Source organism: Protomyctophum parallelum, assembly GCF_964188405.1.
Source record: "Protomyctophum parallelum genome assembly, chromosome: 11".
In the NCBI taxonomy this organism is placed as follows: Eukaryota; Metazoa; Chordata; class Actinopteri; order Myctophiformes; family Myctophidae; genus Protomyctophum; species Protomyctophum parallelum.
In genome coordinates, this window is record NC_139707.1 from 3,597,263 (window position 1) to 3,624,117 (window position 26,855).

The following is a 26,855-nucleotide window of genomic DNA, read 5'->3' on the forward strand; positions in this document are numbered from 1 at the left end:
ACCTAAAGAAGTATTGAACTTATCAACTACTCGCAGAAGTGACGAGAGCCAGATGGTGATTCTGCATCGTCTCCCCAAAGGCAACATTTGTTTGATTCCATTATCGGGCATTTGAAAGTCAAACACTACACACTGTCCACGTCGATACCTCGATAAGTATACTGTGTACACACTGTATGAACAAACAGTAAGAGTATACATAGCAAGGGAAGCTGTGCAGTTGTTCTCAAATAACTCAGCACTCAGCACCATTAAGGTCTTGTTTTGGGTTTCACGTTTCTAAAGGACTTGCCATGATTGCAGAGTTTTGTTAAGCAGTTGGTGGTTGAGAGGAACTTTTGGCTCAGGATTCAGTTTTAAGTTACCCATTCTGAACGGGAACCCATTTTGGTGTCAGCATCATGTTATGCTTTAGCTATTGAAAAATAGCAGATCTACAAGCTCATAGCGCGCCACCGAGTGGCGCGCTACGAGCTTGTAGGTCTGCTATTTTTGGAAAAATCGAAGAACGACTGACATTTTTAGAATCTGATCTCAGGTCAGAATGGGTTCATCAGACCAGTGTGTGTCCAGTGGAAACCTCGTATGAATCTGATCTCAGGTGAGAATGGATTAAAGCTGAGTTGGACCCCGTTTCCTATTCCAGATGTATTTCCAGCCCAGGTTTTTGATCGATGGTGAAATAAAACATATCATGTAATATACATCTGACCCATTATGTCCCGATGAAATAGAGAAATAAACCTGCTGAAATGTGACCCACCATAAAAAGGATAATGCAAAAAGGAAATAGCTTTACTTAGTATGAAGTGTATTATGATGTGATATAGTGTGGTGCTGTTGAGTGCATGTAATGTATAGAAGAGTTGATGTGCTAAACTGGGCCCTGGGCACAAATGAACAAGCGACTGCTGTCATTTAAAGTTCTCTATAACCAGCAATGTGTGAGTGATAATTCTGTGTCAATCAAATATGATTGTATTCAGGCTTCTGTGTCATGAACAGTCACTCCGTCAGAGCACACAGTGAAAGATCACTGCAGGTGGAAAGGTCCTGTACACACCCAAAAGTCTATGCCCTTCGCTAAACCCCACCCAAAAGCGATTGTCCAATTGTCCAAACTCCAAGCCAACCTAGTTTAGCAACCGTTGCTAAGGATGACAAGCTTTCGTCACCTCATAGCTGTCAGTGTTATTTTGCATGTCTGTGTTGTTTCTCCGTCTAACATTTCCTGGTATTTCTAATTGAAATAATGTCATGCACAAAATTGTCCAGTGCATAGCCTACTGCAGGCCGATGGCTGACTAGATTTAGAAGACATTTTGAAGCTCTTGACTGAAATGATTGATTATTTATGTGGAGAAATCCCATCATTTTACATGCATCTCAATGGGTGAGAAGAAAAGCTTGGCCATGTCTCCTCTCGTAGTAGCCGTTGCTAATGTGCCTATTGGACAAGGACGGGTTGGGGAGGGACTTTCCAATTTAGCCCAAGACCTGAAATCAATCGGAGGCCTAAAAATGCTATACAGGTACATAATGTTTTGTGTAATGAAATCTGCAACAGCAATCATGCCTTTCAGCACTGGAAGCATCAACAACACACACACACACACACACACACACACACACACACACACACACACACACACACACACACACACACACACACACACACACACACACACACACACACAGACACACATGAATGGTCACATTTAGCCGAGTTGAACAACACGACCAATCGAGCCCACAACTTAAATGCGTTGGACATCCCTGTGCTAAAGGAAAAGCAATGGTCTCAAAGATCGGTAGGGTATATCCTGGAATCTGCCCATCATATATTATGTTATGAATATCTTGTGTCAGAAGTTGATGTTACGGGCCTGGTGGAAGAGGTCATGGTTTCATTTAAATAAGTAGGGTTCAATTTGGGAACATGCATGCACTCAGCAACTTTCATGACAATCTGCCCATTACTTTGAGATAACTTGCTCAAGAGAGCTCTCAGTCAGTCGTGGTGACTGGGAACTTGAACCCATGTAGACTAGTAGAGAAAAGGTCAAATTTTGGTCGCCAAAATCAGTAGGGGCTTGTTTTCCGACATGTGGTCGGACAGTCTGACCTTTTTTGTGTCATGATGGTCATGGACGAATATATTTCACCTACACTGTCCTACAGTATCTACTATCACCTCTAATTTCCAGGTAAGGGCACTTAACCCATTCTGAACGGGAACCCATTTTGGTGTTGGCATCATGTTATGCTTTAGCTATTGAAAAATAGCAGATCTACAAGCTCATATCGCGCCACCGAGTGGCGCGATACGAGCTTGTAGGTCTGCTATTTTTGAAAAATCGAAGAGCGACTGACATTTTTTTAATCTGATCTCAGGTCAGAATGGGTTAATCAGACCAGTGTGTGTCCAGTGGAAACCTCGTATGAATCTGATCTCAGGTCAGAATGGGTTGACAGAAGTGAGGGGCACAGCAAGAGCAGTATATACAGTATATGAGCCAGATGACATCTTACGTTGTCATTTACTGCCCTAAACAAACATTAACATCCATAGACTTGGCTTGCAAAACTACATCATAACTGCCCTAAACAAACATTAACATCCATAGACTTGGCTTGCAAAACTACATCATAACTGCCCTAAACAAACATTAAAGTCCATAGACTTGCCTGGCAAAACACTTACCGTATTGTGCCGAATATAAGACGACTCTGATTATAATACAACCCCATTTTTTAGGATATTTCCATTGGGGACAAAAAACAGTCTTATATATTCCGGCCAATAGGGTACATTATAACTGCCCTAAACAAACATTAAAGTCCATAGACTTGGATGGCGATGGGGAATTCATAATTAGGCTCTAAACAAAACATTAAAACATAATTTCGGAAAGCATTGGAGGGCCCTCAAAAACAAGACCCTAGAAGAAACTATAGAAGCTCTCCAGCTATGGGTGATAGTGATACTGATATTCTTTCTCTCTCCGTTTGTTCTTGAATGCATTAATGAAAGAAATAAGTTGATCCTCTCTTGATGATTACAGTATGTGGACAATGAACCCAGGCCCCCAGAGCGGCTGGGAAGCATTGAAGACGCCCCACCCTACTGGCCAAAGCTGGGACTGCATGCGGGCGAAGTACATGCACGAGCAAAAGAGTGCACAGTTAGGGTTTAACACAGAGCGCTCATTCATTCATGAATAGACTCAGGTGCGTTCATGGAGCTTAGCTCTTCATTAGGGTTTAACACAGAGCGCTCATTCATGAATAGATTCAGGTGCGTTCATGGAGCTTAGCTCTTCATTAGGGTTTAACACAGAGCGCTCATTCATGAATAGATTCAGGTGCGTTCATGGAGCTTAGCTCTTCATTAGGGTTTAACACAGAGCGCTCGTTCATGAATAGATTCAGGTGCGTTCATGGAGCTTAGCTCTTCATTAGGGTTTAACACAGAGCGCTCACTCATGAATAGACTCAGGTGCGTTCATGGAGCTTAGCTCTTCATTAGGGTTTAACACAGAGCGCTCATTCATTCATGAATAGACTCAGGTGCGTTCATGGAGCTTAGCTCTTCATTAGGGTTTAACACAGAGCGCTCATTCATGAATAGATTCAGGTGCGTTCATGGAGCTTAGCTCTTCATTAGGGTTTAACACAGAGCGCTCATTCATGAATAGATTCAGGTGCGTTCATGGAGCTTAGCTCTTCATTAGGGTTTAACACAGAGCCCTCATTCATGAATAGATTCAGGTGCGTTCATGGAGCTTAGCTCTTCATTAGGGTTTAACACAGAGCGCTCATTCATGAATAGATTCAGGTGCGTTCATGGAGCTTAGCTCTTCATTAGGGTTTAACACAGAGCGCTCATTCATGAATAGACTCAGGTGCGTTCATGGAGCTTAGCTCTTCATTAGGGTTTAACACAGAGCGCTCATTCATGAATAGATTCAGGTGCGTTCATGGAGCTTAGCTCTTCATTAGGGTTTAACACAGAGCGCTCATTCATGAATAGATTCAGGTGCGTTCATGGAGCTTAGCTCTTCATTAGGGTTTAACACAGAGCGCTCATTCATGAATAGATTCAGGTGCGTTCATGGAGCTTAGCTCTTCATTAGGGTTTAACACAGAGCGCTCATTCATGAATAGATTCAGGTGCGTTCATGGAGCTTAGCTCTTCATTAGGGTTTAACACAGAGCCCTCATTCATGAATAGATTCAGGTGCGTTCATGGAGCTTAGCTCTTCATTAGGGTTTAACACAGAGCGCTCATTCATGAATAGATTCAGGTGCGCTCATGGAGCTTAGCTCTTCATTAGGGTTTAACACAGAGCGCTCATTCATGAATAGATTCAGGTGCGTTCATGGAGCTTAGCTCTTCATTAGGGTTTAACACAGAGCGCTCATTCATGAATAGATTCAGGTGCGTTCATGGAGCTTAGCTCTTCATTAGGGTTTAACACAGAGCGCTCATTCATGAATAGATTCAGGTGCGTTCATGGAGCTTAGCTCTTCATTAGGGTTTAACACAGAGCCCTCATTCATGAATAGATTCAGGTGCGTTCATGGAGCTTAGCTCTTCATTAGGGTTTAACACAGAGCGCTCATTCATGAATAGATTCAGGTGCGTTCATGGAGCTTAGCTCTTCATTAGGGTTTAACACAGAGCGCTCATTCATGAATAGATCCAGGTGCGTTCATGGAGCTTAGCTCTTCATTAGGGTTTAACACAGAGCGCTCATTCATGAATAGACTCAGGTGCGTTCATGGAGCTTAGCTCTTCATTAGGGTTTAACACAGAGCGCTCATTCATGAATAGATTCAGGTGCGTTCATGGAGCTTAGCTCTTCATTAGGGTTTAACACAGAGCCCTCATTCATGAATAGATTCAGGTGCGTTCATGGAGCTTAGCTCTTCATTAGGGTTTAACACAGAGCGCTCATTCATGAATAGATTCAGGTGCGCTCATGGAGCTTAGCTCTTCATTAGGGTTTAACACAGAGCGCTCATTCATGAATAGACTCAGGTGCGTTCATGGAGCTTAGCTCTTCATTAGGGTTTAACACAGAGCGCTCGTTCATGAATAGACTCAGGTGCGTTCATGGAGCTTAGCTCTTCATTAGGGTTTAACACAGAGCGCTCATTCATGAATAGATTCAGGTGCGTTCATGGAGCTTAGCTCTTCATTAGGGTTTAACACAGAGCGCTCATTCATGAATAGATTCAGGTGCGTTCATGGAGCTTAGCTCTTCATTAGGGTTTAACACAGAGCGCTCATTCATGAATAGATTCAGGTGCGTTCATGGAGCTTAGCTCTTCATTAGGGTTTAACACAGAGCGCTCGTTCATGAATAGATTCAGGTGCGTTCATGGAGCTTAGCTCTTCATTAGGGTTTAACACAGAGCGCTCATTCATGAATAGATTCAGGTGCGTTCATGGAGCTTAGCTCTTCATTAGGGTTTAACACAGAGCGCTCATTCATGAATAGATTCAGGTGCGTTCATGGAGCTTAGCTCTTCATTAGGGTTTAACACAGAGCGCTCATTCATGAATAGACTCAGGTGCGTTCATGGAGCTTAGCTCTTCATTAGGGTTTAACACAGAGCGCTCATTCATGAATAGATTCAGGTGCGTTCATGGAGCTTAGCTCTTCATTAGGGTTTAACACAGAGCGCTCATTCATGAATAGACTCAGGTGCGTTCATGGAGCTTAGCTCTTCATTAGGGTTTAACACAGAGCGCTCATTCATGAATAGATTCAGGTGCGTTCATGGAGCTTAGCTCTTCATTAGGGTTTAACACAGAGCGCTCATTCATGAATAGACTCAGGTGCGTTCATGGAGCTTAGCTCTTCATTAGGGTTTAACACAGAGCGCTCATTCATGAATAGACTCAGGTGCGTTCATGGAGCTTAGCTCTTCATTAGGGTTTAACACAGAGCGCTCATTCATGAATAGATTCAGGTGCGTTCATGGAGCTTAGCTCTTCATTAGGGTTTAACACAGAGCGCTCATTCATGAATAGACTCAGGTGCGTTCATGGAGCTTAGCTCTTCATTAGGGTTTAACACAGAGCGCTCATTCATGAATAGATTCAGGTGCGTTCATGGAGCTTAGCTCTTCATTAGGGTTTAACACAGAGCGCTCATTCATGAATAGATTCAGGTGCGTTCATGGAGCTTAGCTCTTCATTAGGGTTTAACACAGAGCGCTCATTCATGAATAGACTCAGGTGCGTTCATGGAGCTTAGCTCTTCATTAGGGTTTAACACAGAGCGCTCATTCATGAATAGACTCAGGTGCGTTCATGGAGCTTAGCTCTTCATTAGGGTTTAACACAGAGCGCTCATTCATGAATAGACTCAGGTGCGTTCATGGAGCTTAGCTCTTCATTAGGGTTTAACACAGAGCGCTCATTCATGAATAGATTCAGGTGCGTTCATGGAGCTTAGCTCTTCCACATGCCCAACTCAAGAACATGCCGAAGTAGAGCGTTCTTCTTCCGGGTGCTTCAGTTCAAACACCAGTGAGCTACTTCCATTTAAATGAATAGCTGGGGCAGTCCGCCCTCTAGTTTATATAGAACTATGGGAGTTCACACGTGCATGCGCTACGAGCTTGCAGGTCTGCTATTTTTGAAAAATCGAAGAACGACTGACAGAAACAAAAGTTTTTTAAGAAAACTGTCAGGATGTAGAAGACATTTTTTAAATCTGATCTCAGGTCAGAATGGGTTAAGTAAATTAGCCAATGCACTATTTAGTTCAGAAGGAGGTGCAGTGAAACTACAGTAGGCGAGAGGGATCTGACCATAGGAAACTACAGTAGGCGAGAGGGATCTGACCATAGGAAAGAATCCACATCCAAAGGATCTAGTTTACGCATGGGAAGATATTGTAGAAATACCCAGTTAAAAATACATGCGTTAAAAATAAAGAGGGGAACACCATGTGATGCGCCTGCTGCATAGTTTCCTCCTTGGTGTCGATAGTACAGTAAATGTTTTGACGTAGCTAAGAGCTCTATGGTTTGGCTTTGGTTTAAAACAGTCTAACCTTGTGGATCATGGAGGCCGGGCGGGTAACCTGAGGCACATATTATAGCCAGGAAGGTAATTGTGGCCAAATGGAGGTTGTTTCCATAGTCCAGTTGCCAGAATAAAACAACCTAGGTTGCAACAGTTAATTGGACTATGAATGAATTTATACTTTTTTAATTATACAAAAAATAATGTGATGCATTGTGAGCTTGTACATCAGTTAATTTTACTAGTTTTAGGTGATACCGTATGATACATTATAAGTTAAGTGAGTGGTCTTAAGGCTCATACATAGTCTGGATTTACGGTGGTGAGGTGACCACCGAACTACAACATGACGTCACGAGCCGCGGTGAAGAGCAAACCACCACCACCGCTCCAGCCCTTCTCTCTGTTCTTACTCACCACCGCTCAGCGTTATTTCAGCTCCGGTGGTCAGCTCACCACCGGAGCGGTGGTCACCTCACCACCGAAAATCCAGACTATGAATAGGCCTTCAGTCTAACCCTAACCCTAACCCTAGTCTTAGTGCCCTAAATAAACGTTAAAGTCCATAGACTTGGCTGGCAAACAATTAACGTCAAGTGCTCTAAACAAACATTGGAAAAAAAGGGAAAAAATCCTGCACACTGTCTGTCTGGCACATACATTGTTTAGGTGCACATATAGTGTGTTGGATTTAAACTGTAAATGGACTTAAACAGAATCTATTCTTTTTGGTTCCAAACATTCCCTCAGTAAGGTCAACGTAAAGGTTAAAGTTGATGACATAGTAATCAGCAAAGACGAGATTGCATATTTGGGCTGTATTCTTGACAACAAGCTGACAGGCGAAAGCATGGCAACAAAATGTGAAAATGTGAATTAATAAAAAGTTAAGTAAAGAACAAGATATTCTTGGGAAGAATTTCCTCTTTTGTCAACAAAAGTGCTAATTCAGCGCTATATGCTTCCGCCTCCAGAATCACAATGTCACTCAAAAGGACACATCACACCTGTTGCTGCAACCAGATCGTATTTCAATGATGTTTTGGGAGAACTGAGAAAATCTTTGGGGTTTGTATATGTGGGTTAATATGCGTTTTTAGATATTTTAGTATTTCAAAGTGTCCATGATGTCATGGACACTGGGCTCACTTCCTTACTGGACTACAATCCCCATAATACACTGCTCCTCCTTGTGAATAGGGGGTGGGCTAGGGCAGTCTGTCATACCCATAGAGTATTAAAAGGATAGAGACTGAAAATCCACCTAAATAGAGGATAGATAAATAATAGATGGCCTGAAATGGTTGTTTACATGTTCTTCCTCTGTTTATCTCAGGGAAAGATGGATGTGATTTACGTCTGCATGTTGCATCAATGTAGGTTGAAGGTTCACCTCAATTATCTTAAAGGTATTATGACATGATTTATAACATAATTTTAAAAACATTAAAAGTCTTGGCCATGGTCCTTCAAACGTGTCTAAAAAGTTTGAACACTCAACTCCACTCCAGTATTTCTTGAAAGGGGTTTTTGTGCATGTGTACAGTTCATCCTGAGAAGCCATGGAAAAACACATTATTTTAGCCTGTAGATGTCGGTAATTCCCCCTTTCCTGTCAACCCAAGATGCGCTACTTTGACAACTTGGTAGGAACATCATCGTCAAAAATAAAAGAGTCATCTAGGCCAGTTGGTATCCAGTGTAAGGACTTGTGTTGATTGACACAGCCAACAACAGAGCAGATTGATTTTTCTCTAGAAGCCATTATTAGTAAGTATTACAAAGAAACAAAGTCGCAGTCAGAATGAGGAAGCGGAGAAGAGAGGGTAGGCACTAGGCAGGGAGCAGAGTGGAGGGGGCGGAGGTTTAGCGGAGATCTACGTATATCTCTGCCGTCCAACCAGATGAGACATTTTTGCATAATTATTCACAAAAGTCCAGACAGCAGAGAATACACTGAATGTTCAAACTTCGATTTTTTTTGGTGAAATTGATGTCAAGAAAAGCCAAAAAAGCCAAAAAATCTACAAAAATGTGTTTTAAATGTCACAATCCCTTTAAATGTATTTATTTATTTATTTTATCTGGGGGAATAAACACTAAAGCCAGGAAATGCCTGCTGTGATCTGCAAACCCGTCTATATCACTGGCCTGAGGCTCGGCCAACTACATCTAAATGTTGTTACTCGATCCTCTCCAGTAAATGCATGACACATTCTCATCGTCGTAATGGCATTCCTGAGTCAGTGAAGGAACATGGTGTTAGGTGAAGAAACAATGGGGTGGACAAGCGTCATATGTTGCCTTTAGCTTATTTCAACAACAGGCTAGGTTAACTTATAGGTTCCAGTCATTTTGAGGGGCAGGTGCTCAAGTGAAAAAAGGGCACCTTGTGTGGCGTGTAGAACCACCAGCTGCCTTAATGTGTGTGAGATTTATATTTGGGGCATAAATCTATTAGACCATTTCAATCCAGAATTGATCGATGTCACCATGGGCCACATAATGTACGCTGTACACGACACAACAAACTGTACAAAAAACTAACTTTCAAAAGGGCACTTTGCTGTCCAGAGGAGTGTCTATCTGTGCACATCCCAGTCTGCCAGTTGGACGGTGAACCTCAGGACTTCAGGGTACTTATGTATGTGAGAGGTTCCCTACTGGCCTTGCAAAGACCAAAAATAACCCTGGAGCAGGATCAAATTCAAAGCTTTTTTAAGACGGCCCCAAGGAAGCTAAAGAATGCACGCTGTGGGCCCTAGACATGACCTCCAAGGGGGCTATTCACGTCACTGGTGACACGCTTACAGTATGTTGCTCTGCTGTGTAGGTTTCTCAGCAACACGTCGTGTGTGAGTTAACATACGGACATGAAAGCAACGGACTGACCTCATGCTTCCTTCTATGCATGAGGAGTCCAAGCTGCTTCTTTTCACCTGACATGGGGGAGTTTCACCGGCCAGAAGGAACACGTTATTCCGACCAGTTCCTTTCCCCTCCGTCACGCGCCCTGGCTGGATAGGGGGCGGGAGTTTAGACTAGAGACCAGGATTACTGCATGTTTTTTGTGAGGGTACCTACCAGCCTAGGGGATACGGGGAGAACATGTGATGGTACCTACCAGCCTAGGGGATACGGGGAGAACATGTGATGGTACCTACCAGCCTAGGGGATACGGGGAGAACATGTGAGGGTACCTACCAGCCTAGGGGATACGGGGAGAACATGCAAAAGAAAAGCCCTTTCGCCAACCCTACCCAGGGTATGGGCACTGATGACGCGGAGGAGAGAACACGCCTCCAGCGCCCACAGCGTCCCCAGCGGGAATCGAACCCAGGACCTTCTAGCTGTGAGGCGACAGCAATGCAAGCTAGCTCTTATGAGTGATGCACTCGTCGCTTATCTTAGCTACGAGAAGATTCTTAGGATCCTGCTTGAATCAATGACTGAGTTGAAGAAGGTACATTGCGGTGGACAGCGGACAATAAGCTATCTTTCTAATAACAATGTGCAGCAGTCACAGAATAACTAAGAAGGAACACAATGGAGACACGGATACACGCACGAACACAAGGGGCAGGACCACACTACACACGCACACTACACACTACACACTACACACTACACACTACACACGCACAAATGCACTGAAACTTTGTACGAGCACACAAACCCCACTTCCCAGCCAGGGACCTTTTCTTCTTTTCTGTCCGGCAGAAGCCCCCCCCCCTCCCAGCCAGTAAATCAGGAAGGCTGTTGCTCGCTGACAGTTTGTTTAGCTCACACAAAGCGCAGAATACCCGCTTGGAAAGAAACTGCACAGACTGTTTCCACTGTGTCCAATATCTTATGCAGTCTGCACTCTGCAAACATATGCACCACATCACAGTGTGCCACACACAGGCAAGAGACCCCCAACTGAAGCTTTTGAAGACAGGGACACATAACAGATCTCACCAGGCATTCTACGTGCTGAAATCGTGTTAATAATAATAATAATAATAAATAAAAGCCCTTCATAATGTATGAGTGGAAACACTCACAAAAGGAAACCAAATCCAGGGCAGCTACAGAGACAGAGAGTGATGCTTATCGACATTGTTGTCCTTTACTGTAACAGTGTAACGTGATAAGCTCCGGCCTGAGGTGAGGGGTGAGGTGAGGGGGGAGGGGAGGGGTCATGACGTCTTGCTCTGAGCAGATTTGAGATTCAATAACGCTCTCACAGAAGGTTCACTTGAATGCACATGAAGGTCAATAAAACATGATATATTTATAGGCTATTGATGTGGCGCCTCGGGGTGTGCAAACATGCTTGGCAGGATTTTCCAGCATACCTCGGCTCACACTTATAATATTGTTCATTCTCGTATTCATTATACTGTTTGCTATTCGTCTACGACGTGTAGCCATTTATTTTATGTATACATTAATAGGTTGCAAAAGGCACAGGCGTAGGCTGTCGCCTAATCACAATTATTATTTGCATAAACAAAAATAGCAGATCTACAAGCTATGGGGGAAAGATTTTTTTTTATATGTTCAGTGATTTCCAGTGATTATTTGTCATATCTGCCCTGTGCAATTTGTGATTACGAAGCCTAAAGGTGTTTCACACTTTGGAGAACTTAAAGGGGAATACCACTCATTTTCAACATTTTACTATGTCATTAATATACCTTAGAGCTGTTGTGTGAAAATAAAAATAAAAAGTCCCCCCATTATGTGTTTCCTAGAACTGGAGGTCTGGAAAAAATCATTAACATGGTGAATCACATCTTTATGACATCATCAAGATGTGATTCACCATGTTAATGGTGAATTCCCCTTTAATAAAATAAAATAAAATCGGACCAGGGTCGATTTTATCCGTATTCAGCAAATGTCTTTCGCCCTTTGAGCAGTATTGTGTCCTTCCAGAACCATGCCTACTTGTCAGCAATGCTCGAGGAATCATGAAGGATTCAAGCCATCCCAACCGCAGACTGTTTGAGATGCTGCCGCATGGAAAACGCTTTCGCAGTCTCAAAGCCACTGGAAATAGACAACAAAAACTTCTTTCCCTGAACAATCAGATGAACTTATAAGAAACAGAGCTACCGGTACTCAGAATAATCGGAATAGGAAAACACTAGCTGTGTTTGCTGTTTGATGTTATATTATAACTTATATTTGCTGCTGCATTGTCTGAAGGAAGCCAAACTAAAATACGTTTTACTCTTATGTACCTGTACACAAGATGTAACAATAAAGTACAACCTTGAACATTGATTTTGTTTTGTTTCCGCTGTTGTATCATTTCCCAACTACCCACCAGTGCTCACAGAAGTGCATACGATGGTTAGACCGTATGTATGTCTGACCATCGTACATATTAGTCCGACAACACCGTCGCTGCTGACATGCATGGCCGGTTACAACTAATCCGTGGTGCGTTAAAACTCACTCGTGGCTCCCGACATACGTGGCAGGTTAAAACTAACATGTGGCTCCCGGCAGGTGTGGCAGGTTAAAACTAACCCGTGGCTTCCTGTGAGATTAGATTTAGGGTTTGGGTTTTGGGTAGGGTGTCGCACAGTTAGTATGTCTCGGACCAAACACATGCACCCGTGCTCACAATGAAGAGAGACAGCCAGGGACAGTGATCTGTACCTGGGGACAGTTAGAGGAGAGGCGGGGGTGTGGAGCTCTCTGTAGCAGGAACAATTAGACAAACAAGTTTGACTCGGCCATACTCGGTCAATTCTGAAGCAATCGTTATAATTTAAAGTTGTCAATAATCCATGAAGTGTCTATTTTCATATGGTGTATCAGTCATGATTGTATTGTCTTTCTATAAAACGATATCAAGCGAGAAGCAAACATCGGACCACAATGGGCAGTGGGCACACAGAGCTCGACTTCACTCAAGTCCACACCACTCAATCACACACAGCCGGTCACTCACTCAACCGGCAATTGCTGAGGTGCAGCCAAGTCTATAGACTTGAATGTTTGTTTAGGGCACTAAATGACCTCCACTTGCCTCTGGTGCAGTGTTTAGGGCACTAAATGACCTCCACTTGCCTCTGGTGCAGTGTTTAGGGCACTAAATGACCTCCACTTGCCTCTGGTGCAGTGCGCTCGTACTGGACTGCAGTCCAGGAAATGATGCGTCGCTGCATCCCAACTACTTTACTCATGGACTGTACTTAAGTAAAATTTTGAGGTATTTGTATTTTCAATCATTTTACTTCGACTCCACTACATCTCAGATCCAAATATTGTACTTTTACTCACAAATTGTTTTTCGAAAACTAGTACTTTGTAGATTTGGATTATTATTACAAAACATACATTAACCACCACTTCAGCTCTATATACAGTACATTTCAGGCCATTTGAAAATAGCAGATCTACAAGCTCACAATGCGTCGTGACTCGCGATGCAATGCATTGTGAGCTTGTATAGAACTGCTATTTTAAAAAGATCATTTATACATTTGAAAACTTGAAATGGGACATTCTGCACAATGAGTACTTTTACTTTTGTACTTAAGTTAAGTACATTTTGAAGCCAATACTTTTGTACTTTTACTCAAGTACATTTTGAATTCCGGACTTGTACTTGTAACAAGAGTATTTCTATATTGCAGTATTGACACTTTTACTTAAGTAAAACATGTGAGTACTTTTTCCACCACTGGCTGGGTTGAACTACTTTGCAAATTGCCGGTGGTGATTTTGCGACTCATAGGGGAGCTCTCGCTGAGGCTGGGGTCCACCAGAAGTGGGCCTGTGAAAGGACTCATAGGGGAGCTCTCGCTGAGGCTGGGGTCCACCAGAAGTGGGCCTGTGAAAGGACTCATAGGGGAGCTCTCGCTGAGGCTGGGGTCCACCAGAAGTGGGCCTGTGAAAGGAATTCTGTATCTGTACCATCTTGGGGTGTGCCTAGCATACCTCGGGCTCGCTCACACATTTAAGCCTGATTTATGCTTGTTGCGTACCAGTGTCGTACGCCAAAAATAGCCGATCTACAAGCATTTCAAGCTCATATATATAGGTCAGCTATTTTCTGTGTGTGACACTGGCGTGCAACTAAGTATAAACTACTAACTAAAGCATTATTGTTCATTGCCCTATTAATTATACTTAGAGAATGTCTTAACATAGACGTAGATTGATGGATAGAATTCATGCACCAAAATGCCCAGCCCACAAGGACACAATATATAGCCTACTGTAAATCATAAATCATTGCATAGGTGTACATTATAGAACAAAAATAAAAACTATGTTTTTCAAATTCCATTTCAAATATACAGAACATGCCTTTTTCCCAAGCCTTACACACAAAATCTGTCAAAACAAAATACCTTATCTAAGTCTTTCAGATGACATTTTACAACATTCATTATTATAATGGATAGTAAAACAAGAAATGAACCTCACTTTCAATTTCCTCCAAAATCAAATCACACAACAAACTAATCCTCCTCAGGAGTAGCCTACCAATGAATCTACCCGTTTAGGAGTAGCCTACCAATGAATCTACCCGTTTAGGAGTAGCCTACCAATGAATCTACCCGTTTAGGAGTAGCCTACCAATGAATCTACCCGTTTAGGAGTAGCCTACCAATGAATCTACCCGTTTAGGAGTAGCCTACCAATGAATCTACCCGTTTAGGAGTAGCCTACCAATGAATCTACCCGTTTAGGAGTAGCCTACCAATGAATCTACCCGTTTAGGAGTAGCCTACCAATGAATCTACCCGTTTAGGAGTAGCCTACCAATGAATCTACCCGTTTAGGAGTAGCCTACCAATGAATCTACCCGTTTAGGAGTAGCCTACCAATAAATCTACCCGTTTAGGAGTAGCCTACCAATGAATCTACCCGTTTCTAAAGCCAATGGCATAGTCTCCTCCTCAGGAGTAGCCTACCAATGAATCTACCCGTTTCTAAAGCCAATGGTATAGTCCCCTCCTCAGGAGGAGCCTACCAATGAATCTACCCGTTTCTAAAGCCAATGGTATAGTCCCCTCCTCAGGAGTAGCCTACCAATGAATCTACCCGTTTAGGAGTAGCCTACCAATGAATCTACCCGTTTAGGAGTAGCCTACCAATGAATCTACCCGTTTAGGAGTAGCCTACCAATGAATCTACCCGTTTCTAAAGCCAATGGCATAGTCCCCTCCTCAGGAGTAGCCTACCAATGAATCTACCCGTTTCTAAAGCCAATGGTATAGTCCCCTCCTCAGGAGGAGCCTACCAATGAATCTACCCGTTTCTAAAGCCAATGGTATAGTCCCCTCCTCAGGAGGAGCCTACCAATGAATCTACCCGTTTCTAAAGCCAATGGCATAGTCTCCTCCTCAGGAGTAGCCTACCAATGAATCTACCCGTTTCTAAAGCCAATGGCATAGTCTCCTCCTCAGGAGTAGCCTACCAATGAATCTACCCGTTTCTAAAGCCAATGGCATAGTCTCCTCCTCAGGAGTAGCCTACCAATGAATCTACCCGTTTCTAAAGCCAATGGCATAGTCTCCTCCTCAGGAGTAGCCTACCAATGAATCTACCCGTTTCTAAAGCCAATGTCATAGTCTCCTCCTCAGGAGTAGCCTACCAATGAATCTACCCGTTTCTAAAGTAGCCTACCAATGAATCTACCCGTTTCTAAAGCCAATGGCATAGTCCCCGGGCACAAAATGATCTTTGACTCTGACATAAGGTTCAGGACCATCATTATTCTTAATAAGCAAATGTTCTTAGATTTGGTTTGTACAATAAGGCAGCAGACCTTCTCTCCTTATATTTAAAGAACATTTAAGTCTGCATGTCATGAACATAATCCATTCAAATAAAGAAATGATGACTTATTCATAAAAAGATAAAATAAAGATTTCACTTCATTGGCCCAAATTGAAAAGTATTTTTAGTTAATCTGTCGTCAGGCATGCTAACAACTAACAAGTCTATTCCAAAGTCTCAACATCTCACCTTTACGGCAGATCTTTACTCCGCTAATAGCCAAAACTGGTGTAAGCTTATGGAAGTTGTGTTTCAACTTACATTTTCATGGAAATGTAAGCATAATCTGAAACAGGACATACACAAGATATACAGTACTTGATATAATTGCATAATATGATATCCTAAATCCTGACAAGCTTTCACCTTGTTCAGTACTGAACCCAAAGCTCTACCATCTGAATCAGTTAAAATGAGTGACAGGAGATGAATGGGCAAACACATCCCTATATTGAGAAGTTAGCATTTTTTAGAGTAGAGTTGCTACGGCCGGCTCCATATATGCAGATCTAGGTGATGATCCAGTCTTCTCCATGTGTGGCTATCTAGGGTTTGATGAGGTCAGTGTCATGATCTTCATATATGGAGACGGACATATATGGAGCGTTTCACGGGGCGTGACGGACTGACGGCCAAGTCTTCATTTATAGAGACGGCCATAATATGGAGCGTGTTACGAGGCGGACTGACGGCCATATATGGTGGTGTGATGTGTGACGAGTGATGGACTGACAATCATACAGTATAAGGAGGCGTGGCGGACGGACCGACTGACGGACTGACCTACCGTCACAATTAGCGTTATTACCTTAGAGTATATATATATGAATAGAGAAGGCACCCAGAGGAAATCTTGAGGCGAAATGGACATAGTGGCCGAATGAAGGTATTGCAGCCTGGCCCCAAACACATGAACGCGCTGTCCGTTGACTAACATTGTACACGTTCACGACGGACGACGCTCGTGCGCGTTCAACGGCAGCGCGTTCATGTGTTTGGGGCCACTCACCATTGCAATCCGTCCCAGAATGCACTCTGTTCCTACCAGGAAGGAGGAGTGAATCCGCCTCATGCGCTTTTGAGCAACTTAATGCAAGTGGATGGGAGGAGAACTCGGTTGTCTTCTCTATAGATATATAACTCTATGGTTATTACTCAATACCCATCATTGTATTTGAAGAAAACAGAGAGAGCTGATGGAATTATGCTTGCATAGGGAGCTAAATGGAGGAAGCGTTTCACTGCATTTCTGTTTTCTATGCCTGAGTCATGTGTGATTACTGATTAAGCAGCATCGTCATTATCAGCCTATGCTGCGCACCTGCGGAAGAGGAGAAAACCTGTGCACAGTATGAACAAGGTGAAATGCATTGTTTCCAATGCTTTGGCAGAATTTTTCTCTAGCTTGTAGTTCAATAGCGTTTTGCTAAACACAAGACTCGCACGCACGCACACATGCAAACACTTATTATTCCAAGACAAGAAACAATAATACTTCAAGTTCAAAGCGACTCCCACTGCAACCACTTAAAAATGAAACACTGACAAGCATAGCGCCTGATTAGACTGACAGAACACTGTGTGAAATGTATTGTCCTTCATTGCTTGACTGCGAGAAAATGCAATTTGATGCACAGCAGGAATGCTATTGTGAACCAACTCTGAAAATAGGATTTCTCTGGCAGGCTCTTCAAAATATAAAAAACATTACCATACCAATATACCATGGAGACATGCTAGGGATTCGTATGCTGCCAGGACATTGAAATGACTTCATATGGACTTTTAATGTTTGTTAGAGCACTTTAAACAGAGTGGTTGCCAAGTCTACAGACTTTTAATATTTGTTTAGGGCACTAAACATGACGTCACGTGACGGCCAAGAATATAGACTTATAGGGCTCCATTTTCGTCACCTTATCCCTAAACTTTTACTATTTTGATTTGATTTGATTTTGATTTTTGAATAGTTCAACTAGCCAATCTACATTGACACGTTGTGAGCTTGTGGACTGGCCATTTTAACAAAAAATAGTAAAAAAAGGCAAAGAAGTTTAGGGATAAGGGGTTTAGTATAATGTTTGTTTGCAGCGACAACCACTAAACAAACATGTGACGTCTTGTGGCAGCCACAGTGGGTGCCCCTCACTTCACACAAGTGTGAATTGACCCCCCCGGGGAGTCTCTGCTAGTTGCCTGGACACAATGCCTGTCCATGCAGGCAGCCATTCCCAGTGCATCAGCCAGCTCATGCATTTAATGCCACGGATGTCGGCCACAGTAGATATACCTACCTATCCCCTCATTGCCAACTGGCTACTCAACATGCTCTGAGTCGGACTACAAACTATGTGGGGGAGTCCTGCATCCTGGGACAATAACTATAATATAAATATGACTATAATAACTATGTGGGGGAGTCCTGCATCCTGGGACAATAACTATAATATAAATATGACTATAATAACTATGTGGGGGAGTCCTGCATCCTGGGACAATAACTATAATATAAATATGACTATAATAACTATGTGGGGGAGTCCTGCATCCTGGGACAATAACTATAATATAACTATGACTATAATAACTATGTGGGGGAGTCCTGCATCCTGGGACAATAACTATAATATAACTATGACTATAATAACTATGTGGGGGAGTCCTGCATCCCGGGACAATAACTATAATATAACTATGACTATAATAACTATGTGGGGGAGTCCTGCATCCTGGGACAATAACTATAATATAACTATGACTATAATAACTATGTGGGGGAGTCCTGCATCCTGGGACAATAACTATAATATAACTATGACTATAATAACTATGTGGGGGAGTCCTGCATCCCGGGACAATAACTATAATATAACTATGACTATAATAACTATGTGGGGGAGTCCTGCATCCTGGGACAATAACTATAATATAACTATGACTATAATAACTATGTGGGGGAGTCCTGCATCCTGGGACAATAACTATAATATAACTATGACTATAATAACTATGTGGGGGAGTCCTGCATCCTGGGACAATAACTATAATATAACTATGACTATAATAACTATGTGGGGGAGTCCTGCATCCCGGGACAATAACTATAATATAACTATGACTATAATAACTATGTGGGGGAGTCCTGCATCCTGGGACAATAACTATAATATAACTATGACTACAAGTAAGACGCGCAAACGCGGGAAGCGAACGCAGCTCGTGTGTGTGTGGTTGTGTGTGTGTGTGTGTGTGTGTGTGTGTGTGCTACAGCTGCGCCCTGTGTGTGTGTGTGTGTGTGTGTGTGTGTGTGTGCTACAGCTGCGCCCTCTGGTGGCGGGCGGGTGGTGTAACAGCGGGACAGACAGACAGACACACAGACACACACACACAGACATTCAGCCCTTGCTGTCATAGTAAGTGGCTCACTGCGTTCGCAATAATAACTATGTGGGGGAGTCCTGCATCCTGGGACAATAACTATAATATAACTATGACTATAATAACTATGTGGGGGAGTCCTGCATCCCGGGACAATAACTATAATATAACTATGACTATAATAACTATGTGGGGGAGTCCTGCATCCTGGGACAATAACTATAATATAACTATGACTATAATAACTATGTGGGGGAGTCCTGCATCCTGGGACAATAACTATAATATAACTATGACTATAATAACTATGTGGGGGAGTCCTGCATCCCGGGACAATAACTATAATATAACTATGACTATAATAACTATGTGGGGGAGTCCTGCATCCCGGGACAATAACTATAATATAACTATGACTATAATAACTATGTGGGGGAGTCCTGCATCCTGGGACAATAACTATAATATAACTATGACTATAATAACTATGTGGGGGAGTCCTGCATCCTGGGACAATAACTATAATATAACTATGACTATAATAACTATAATAACTATGTGGGGGAGTCCTGCATCCTGGGACAATAACTATAATATAACTATGACTATAATAACTATGTGGGGGAGTCCTGCATCCCGGGACAATAACTATAATATAACTATGACTATAATAACTATGTGGGGGAGTCCTGCATCCTGGGACAATAACTATAATATAACTATGACTATAATAACTATGTGGGGGAGTCCTGCATCCTGGGACAATAACTATAATATAACTATGACTATAATAACTATGTGGGGGAGTCCTGCATCCTGGGACAATAACTATAATATAACTATGACTATAATAACTATGTGGGGGAGTCCTGCATCCCGGGACAATAACTATAATATAACTATGACTATAATAACTATGTGGGGGAGTCCTGCATCCTGGGACAATAACTATAATATAACTATGACTATAATAACTATGTGGGGGAGTCCTGCATCCTGGGACAATAACTATAATATAACTATGACTATAATAACTATGTGGGGGAGTCCTGCATCCCGGGACAATAACTATAATATAAATATGACTATAATAACTATGTGGGGGAGTCCTGCATCCTGGGACAATAACTATAATATAACTATGACTATAATAACTATGTGGGGGAGTCCTGCATCCTGGGACAATAACTATAATATAACTATAACTATAATAACTATGTGGGGGAGTCCTGCATCCTGGGACAATAACTATAATATAACTATGACTATAATAACTATGTGGGGGAGTCCTGCATCCTGGGACAATAACTATAATATAACTATGACTATAATAACTATAATAACTATGTGGGGGAGTCCTGCATCCCGGGACAATAACTATAATATAACTATGACTATAATAACTATGTGGGGGAGTCCTGCATCCCGGGACAATAACTATAATATAACTATGACTATAATAACTATAATAACTATGTGGGGGAGTCCTGCATCCTGGGACAATAACTATAATATAACTATGACTATAATAACTATAATAACTATGTGGGGGAGTCCTGCATCCTGGGACAATAACTATAATATAACTATGACTATAATAACTATAATAACTATGTGGGGGAGTCCTGCATCCTGGGACAATAACTATAATATAACTATGACTATAATAACTATGTGGGGGAGTCCTGCATCCTGGGACAATAACTATAATATAAATATGACTATAATAACTATGTGGGGGAGTCCTGCATCCTGGGACAATAACTATAATATAACTATGACTATAATAACTATGTGGGGGAGTCCTGCATCCTGGGACAATAACTATAATATAACTATGACTATAATAACTATGTGGGGGAGTCCTGCATCCCGGGACAATAACTATAATATAACTATGACTATAATAACTATGTGGGGGAGTCCTGCATCCTGGGACAATAACTATAATATAACTATGACTATAATAACTATGTGGGGGAGTCCTGCATCCTGGGACAATAACTATAATATAACTATGACTATAATAACTATAATAACTATGTGGGGGAGTCCTGCATCCCGGGACAATAACTATAATATAACTATGACTATAATAACTATGTGGGGGAGTCCTGCATCCTGGGACAATAACTATAATATAACTATGACTATAATAACTATGTGGGGGAGTCCTGCATCCCGGGACAATAACTATAATATAACTATGACTATAATAACTATGTGGGGGAGTCCTGCATCCCGGGACAATAACTATAATATAACTATGACTATAATAACTATGTGGGGGAGTCCTGCATCCCGGGAGAATAACTATAATATAAATATGACTATAATAACTATGTGGGGGAGTCCTGCATCCCGGGACAATAACTATAATATAACTATGACTATAATAACTATGTGGGGGAGTCCTGCATCCTGGGACAATAACTATAATATAACTATGACTATAATAACTATGTGGGGGAGTCCTGCATCCTGGGACAATAACTATAATATAACTATGACTATAATAACTATGTGGGGGAGTCCTGCATCCTGGGACAATAACTATAATATAACTATGACTATAATAACTATGTGGGGGAGTCCTGCATCCTGGGACAATAACTATAATATAACTATGACTATAATAACTATGTGGGGGAGTCCTGCATCCTGGGACAATAACTATAATATAACTATGACTATAATAACTATGTGGGGGAGTCCTGCATCCTGGGACAATAACTATAATATAACTATGACTATAATAACTATGTGGGGGAGTCCTGCATCCTGGGACAATAACTATAATATAAATATGACTATAATAACTATGTGGGGGAGTCCTGCATCCCGGGACAATAACTATAATATAACTATGACTATAATAACTATGTGGGGGAGTCCTGCATCCTGGGACAATAACTATAATATAACTATGACTATAATAACTATGTGGGGGAGTCCTGCATCCTGGGACAATAACTATAATATAACTATGACTATAATAACTATAATAACTATGTGGGGGAGTCCTGCATCCCGGGACAATAACTATAATATAACTATGACTATAATAACTATGTGGGGGAGTCCTGCATCCTGGGACAATAACTATAATATAACTATGACTATAATAACTATGTGGGGGAGTCCTGCATCCTGGGACAATAACTATAATATAACTATGACTATAATAACTATGTGGGGGAGTCCTGCATCCTGGGACAATAACTATAATATAACTATGACTATAATAACTATGTGGGGGAGTCCTGCATCCTGGGACAATAACTATAATATAACTATGACTATAATAACTATGTGGGGGAGTCCTGCATCCCGGGACAATAACTATAATATAACTATGACTATAATAACTATGTGGGGGAGTCCTGCATCCTGGGACAATAACTATAATATAACTATGACTATAATAACTATAATAACTATGTGGGGGAGTCCTGCATCCTGGGACAATAACTATAATATAACTATGACTATAATAACTATAATAACTATGTGGGGGAGTCCTGCATCCTGGGACAATAACTATAATATAACTATGACTATAATAACTATAATAACTATGTGGGGGAGTCCTGCATCCTGGGACAATAACTATAATATAACTATGACTATAATAACTATGTGGGGGAGTCCTGCATCCTGGGACAATAACTATAATATAACTATGACTATAATAACTATAATAACTATGTGGGGGAGTCCTGCATCCTGGGACAATAACTATAATATAACTATGACTATAATAACTATAATAACTATGTGGGGGAGTCCTGCATCCTGGGACAATAACTATAATATAACTATGACTATAATAACTATGTGGGGGAGTCCTGCATCCTGGGACAATAACTATAATATAACTATGACTATAATAACTATGTGGGGGAGTCCTGCATCCTGGGACAATAACTATAATATAAATATGACTATAATAACTATGTGGGGGAGTCCTGCATCCTGGGACAATAACTATAATATAACTATGACTATAATAACTATAATAACTATGTGGGGGAGTCCTGCATCCTGGGACAATAACTATAATATAAATATGACTATAATAACTATGTGGGGGAGTCCTGCATCCTGGGACAATAACTATAATATAACTATGACTATAATAACTATGTGGGGGAGTCCTGCATCCTGGGACAATAACTATAATATAACTATGACTATAATAACTATAATAACTATGTGGGGGAGTCCTGCATCCTGGGACAATAACTATAATATAAATATGACTATAATAACTATGTGGGGGAGTCCTGCATCCCGGGACAATAACTATAATATAAATATGACTATAATAACTATAATAACTATGTGGGGGAGTCCTGCATCCTGGGACAATAACTATAATATAAATATGACTATAATAACTATGTGGGGGAGTCCTGCATCCTGGGACAATAACTATAATATAACTATGACTATAATAACTATAATAACTATGTGGGGGAGTCCTGCATCCTGGGACAATAACTATAATATAAATATGACTATAATAACTATGTGGGGGAGTCCTGCATCCCGGGACAATAACTATAATATAACTATGACTATAATAACTATAATAACTATGTGGGGGAGTCCTGCATCCCGGGACAATAAAGACAAAAACGAACTTCTTCACACAGCAGGCATTATGTTCATCATACCCCCCTATCTCTATTGGATGTTTTTCCCTCCTATATGGTTTTGAGATGGACACTTGTCACTTTATTTTGCTTTAAGAGTTGCCTCTAACTATACACTGACTCTCCCACTAACTTTCATGATTAAGCCAGTAGATCTGTCATCATTATTAACTTAATTTCATCATCATCTCCTCTCCTCTATATTCAGCCCATAACTTCCATCATGCTGCTCAGTTCTTACATAACCTGCACGCAGAATACTTAAAACAACATTAATTGGTTACAATTAAGGCTGAACAACTCCATGCATTATATAGAGTTAATATGTGCTAGCTAGACAGTAAGTGAGTTCATCTACTATGAACATGATGAAGCCAGTACAGTGTCTGACATAATTAACAAGTAAGACGCGCAAACGCGGGAAGCAAACGCAGCTCGTGTGTGTGTGGTTGTGTGTGTGTGTGTGTGTGTGTGTGTGTGTGTGTGTGTGTGTGTGTGTGTGTGCTACAGCTGCGCCCTGTGTGTGTGTGTGTGTGTGTGTGTGTGTGCTACAGCTGCGCCCTCTGGTGGCGGGCGGGTGGTGTCACAGCGGGACAGACACAGACATGAGCAGCAGGGTCTCATAGTAAGTGGCTCACTGCGTTCGCAATTATCTCAACCCACGGTGCTGTGAATGAGTCAATGCGCCTAAATGATGCACATCATGCATGCACATTTACTATTAAACTTTGAGTAGCGAAATGTTGATAAAATTACGCAGGTATATAATTTATAATTAAGATATATTGTAGTGGGCCCTGTTTACCTTCAATAAGGTGTTTGGCAATGTGGCACAGCCAGGCATTACTGCAAGAGATCCACTCTGCATGTAGGCTAGTCCTCCAAGCAGAACCCAATGGAACTGAAGTTTCTGACACAGACCATTGGGTCCTGTTGCAGCAGTATCCTGCCACCTGGTACGCGGACATACATAAAACATAAACAACGTGTTTACGGCCTGTCTGCGCTCTTTGACGACTTTTTTCGTGTGAGGGCTTCTGAATATGTGAAGTATAAGTACCCATACATGCCGCTGCGAATATCTCCTGTGGCGCGGAAGCCGTTAAGTATTTTTAATCTTTGTTTGACCGATTTGGTCGCTTTGATTCTTCTCTTCCTTCCTTGTTTATTGACACCTCATTGTACCGCCTATCTGGCTAGCTAGTGGCGCTATAGCTATGACACAGCAGATCAGAGGCAGGGACATAGCCGCACAAGCCAACCGCACACCGGGAGGTGGTACAATAAACGGTAAACAAACAAGAAGAAATAAAGCGACCAAATCGGTCAAACAAAGATTAAAAATACTTAACGGCTTCCGCGCCACAGGAGATATTCGCAGCGGTTTGTATAGGTACTTATAGTTCACGAATTCAGAATAACTTAAACTAAAAAAGGCCGTCAAACGCCGCAGATATGATCTTAGAGAGAATATTTATGTCCGCGTTCCAGAATTCCCATACGAAAATATAGTTATGAGCAGGGACCCTACATAAAACTCATCCAAATTTCAGAAAAGCTTTATGGAGGGTCCTGAATACATGTAGGCTAAAGCCTGCAGGCAGCCAGGCCCATTCAGTCACAAGCGAAGACTGTCACTGTACATTTATATCAAATCCAAAGCAATGTGTCATAAATTATGACACATTGCTTTACATGATACATAATACATGTACAATGTACAGTGCAGGTATTATGACTCATAATACCTGCACATTGTACATGTATTCCTCTGACCCAGAATGGTCATGCCCCAAGGGACTGAAATGCATTTTTGACCGTACTACTCCCTCATTTGTAACACAATTAAATGAATAGGTTATATTATAATTGCACACTCAAATATGTGTTGTAGCAATATAGCCTAGTAAGAATACAGTAGGCTACACCGTACGGCCTATCATGCAAATTGGTCCACGCGCCCGCAGTTCGTGCCATTCATATTCAATTCATTTCACAGCACAGCTGGGGGGCGAGGCTCTATCTATACAAAATCCATCGTTTATTTCTATTCGACATTTTAAACTGCTGTGCAGGCGGCGCAACTTGCTTTATAACTATCTATCTGAGATGATGTGATCATGTGAGACAGACACTGACAGACACACTCTGTCTCTCTCTCACACACACACACACACACACACACACACACACACACACACACACACATGCACACACACAGCGCGGATTGCCAAACAGAATCCGCCTCACACTTCTTCATCTTACCTGAGAGTGTATAATCCAAGTTATAGTGCACGGAAAGAAGCGATGACAATTAATGTCACAGCAATCATGAACGTGCTTGTCTCCTCCGGTCAGTGAGTCTGTGAATGTGTCCCTCTGTCTGTCCCTCCTCAGAGCAGTGAGTCTGTGGATGTGTCCCTCTGTCTGTCCCTCCTCAGAGCAGTGAGTCTGTGGATGTGTCCCTCTGTCTGTCCCTCCTCAGAGCAGTGAGTCTGTGAATGTGTCCTGTCTGTGGCGGTGTGTGTACTGTGTCCCTCTGTCCCTCCTCAGAGCTTGTGGCGGTGTGTGTACTGTGTCCCACGGCAGCGCTGCGCTCAATGAACACAGTTCAACGCTGAACACACTGTCAGGTGGTACACTACACATCCCATTGCCAGGAGGAACACACACACACACACCAAAGCCAGGCTCTGACACGATCATGGACGCGACACACACGCACACACGCACGGACGCACGCACTCATTGGCTAGTAGTTGGTTGCCGCCTTGTGATTGGCTAGTGATTGATTAGTTTGTGTGATTTCGTTAATTGATAATACAATAACACAATAAATGCATAATTAGCATTATGTTGTATAAAGCAAACTAGCAAAGTGTAATTTACAGTGATGACAAATGACACATTGCAAATTGTTACAATTTATTAGCAAACTTGATATGAAATTAAAATGACAATATTGTTTCATACATTTTACA

The 26,855-nt window shown here is 41.8% G+C and overlaps 1 protein-coding gene across 1 annotated transcript in view; it reads right to left on the reverse strand.

The window, feature by feature from the left end:
• Window positions 1–26,450, reverse strand: part of calcrla (calcitonin receptor-like a) — a 65,675-nt gene extending 39,225 nt beyond the window's left edge. The window contains exon 1 of the mRNA XM_083776501.1: window positions 26,140–26,450. The gene's annotated coding sequence lies outside the window, so the exon portion shown is untranslated. The remainder of the gene's footprint in view (window positions 1–26,139) is intronic.
• Between the last annotated feature and the right edge of the window lie 405 nt (window positions 26,451–26,855).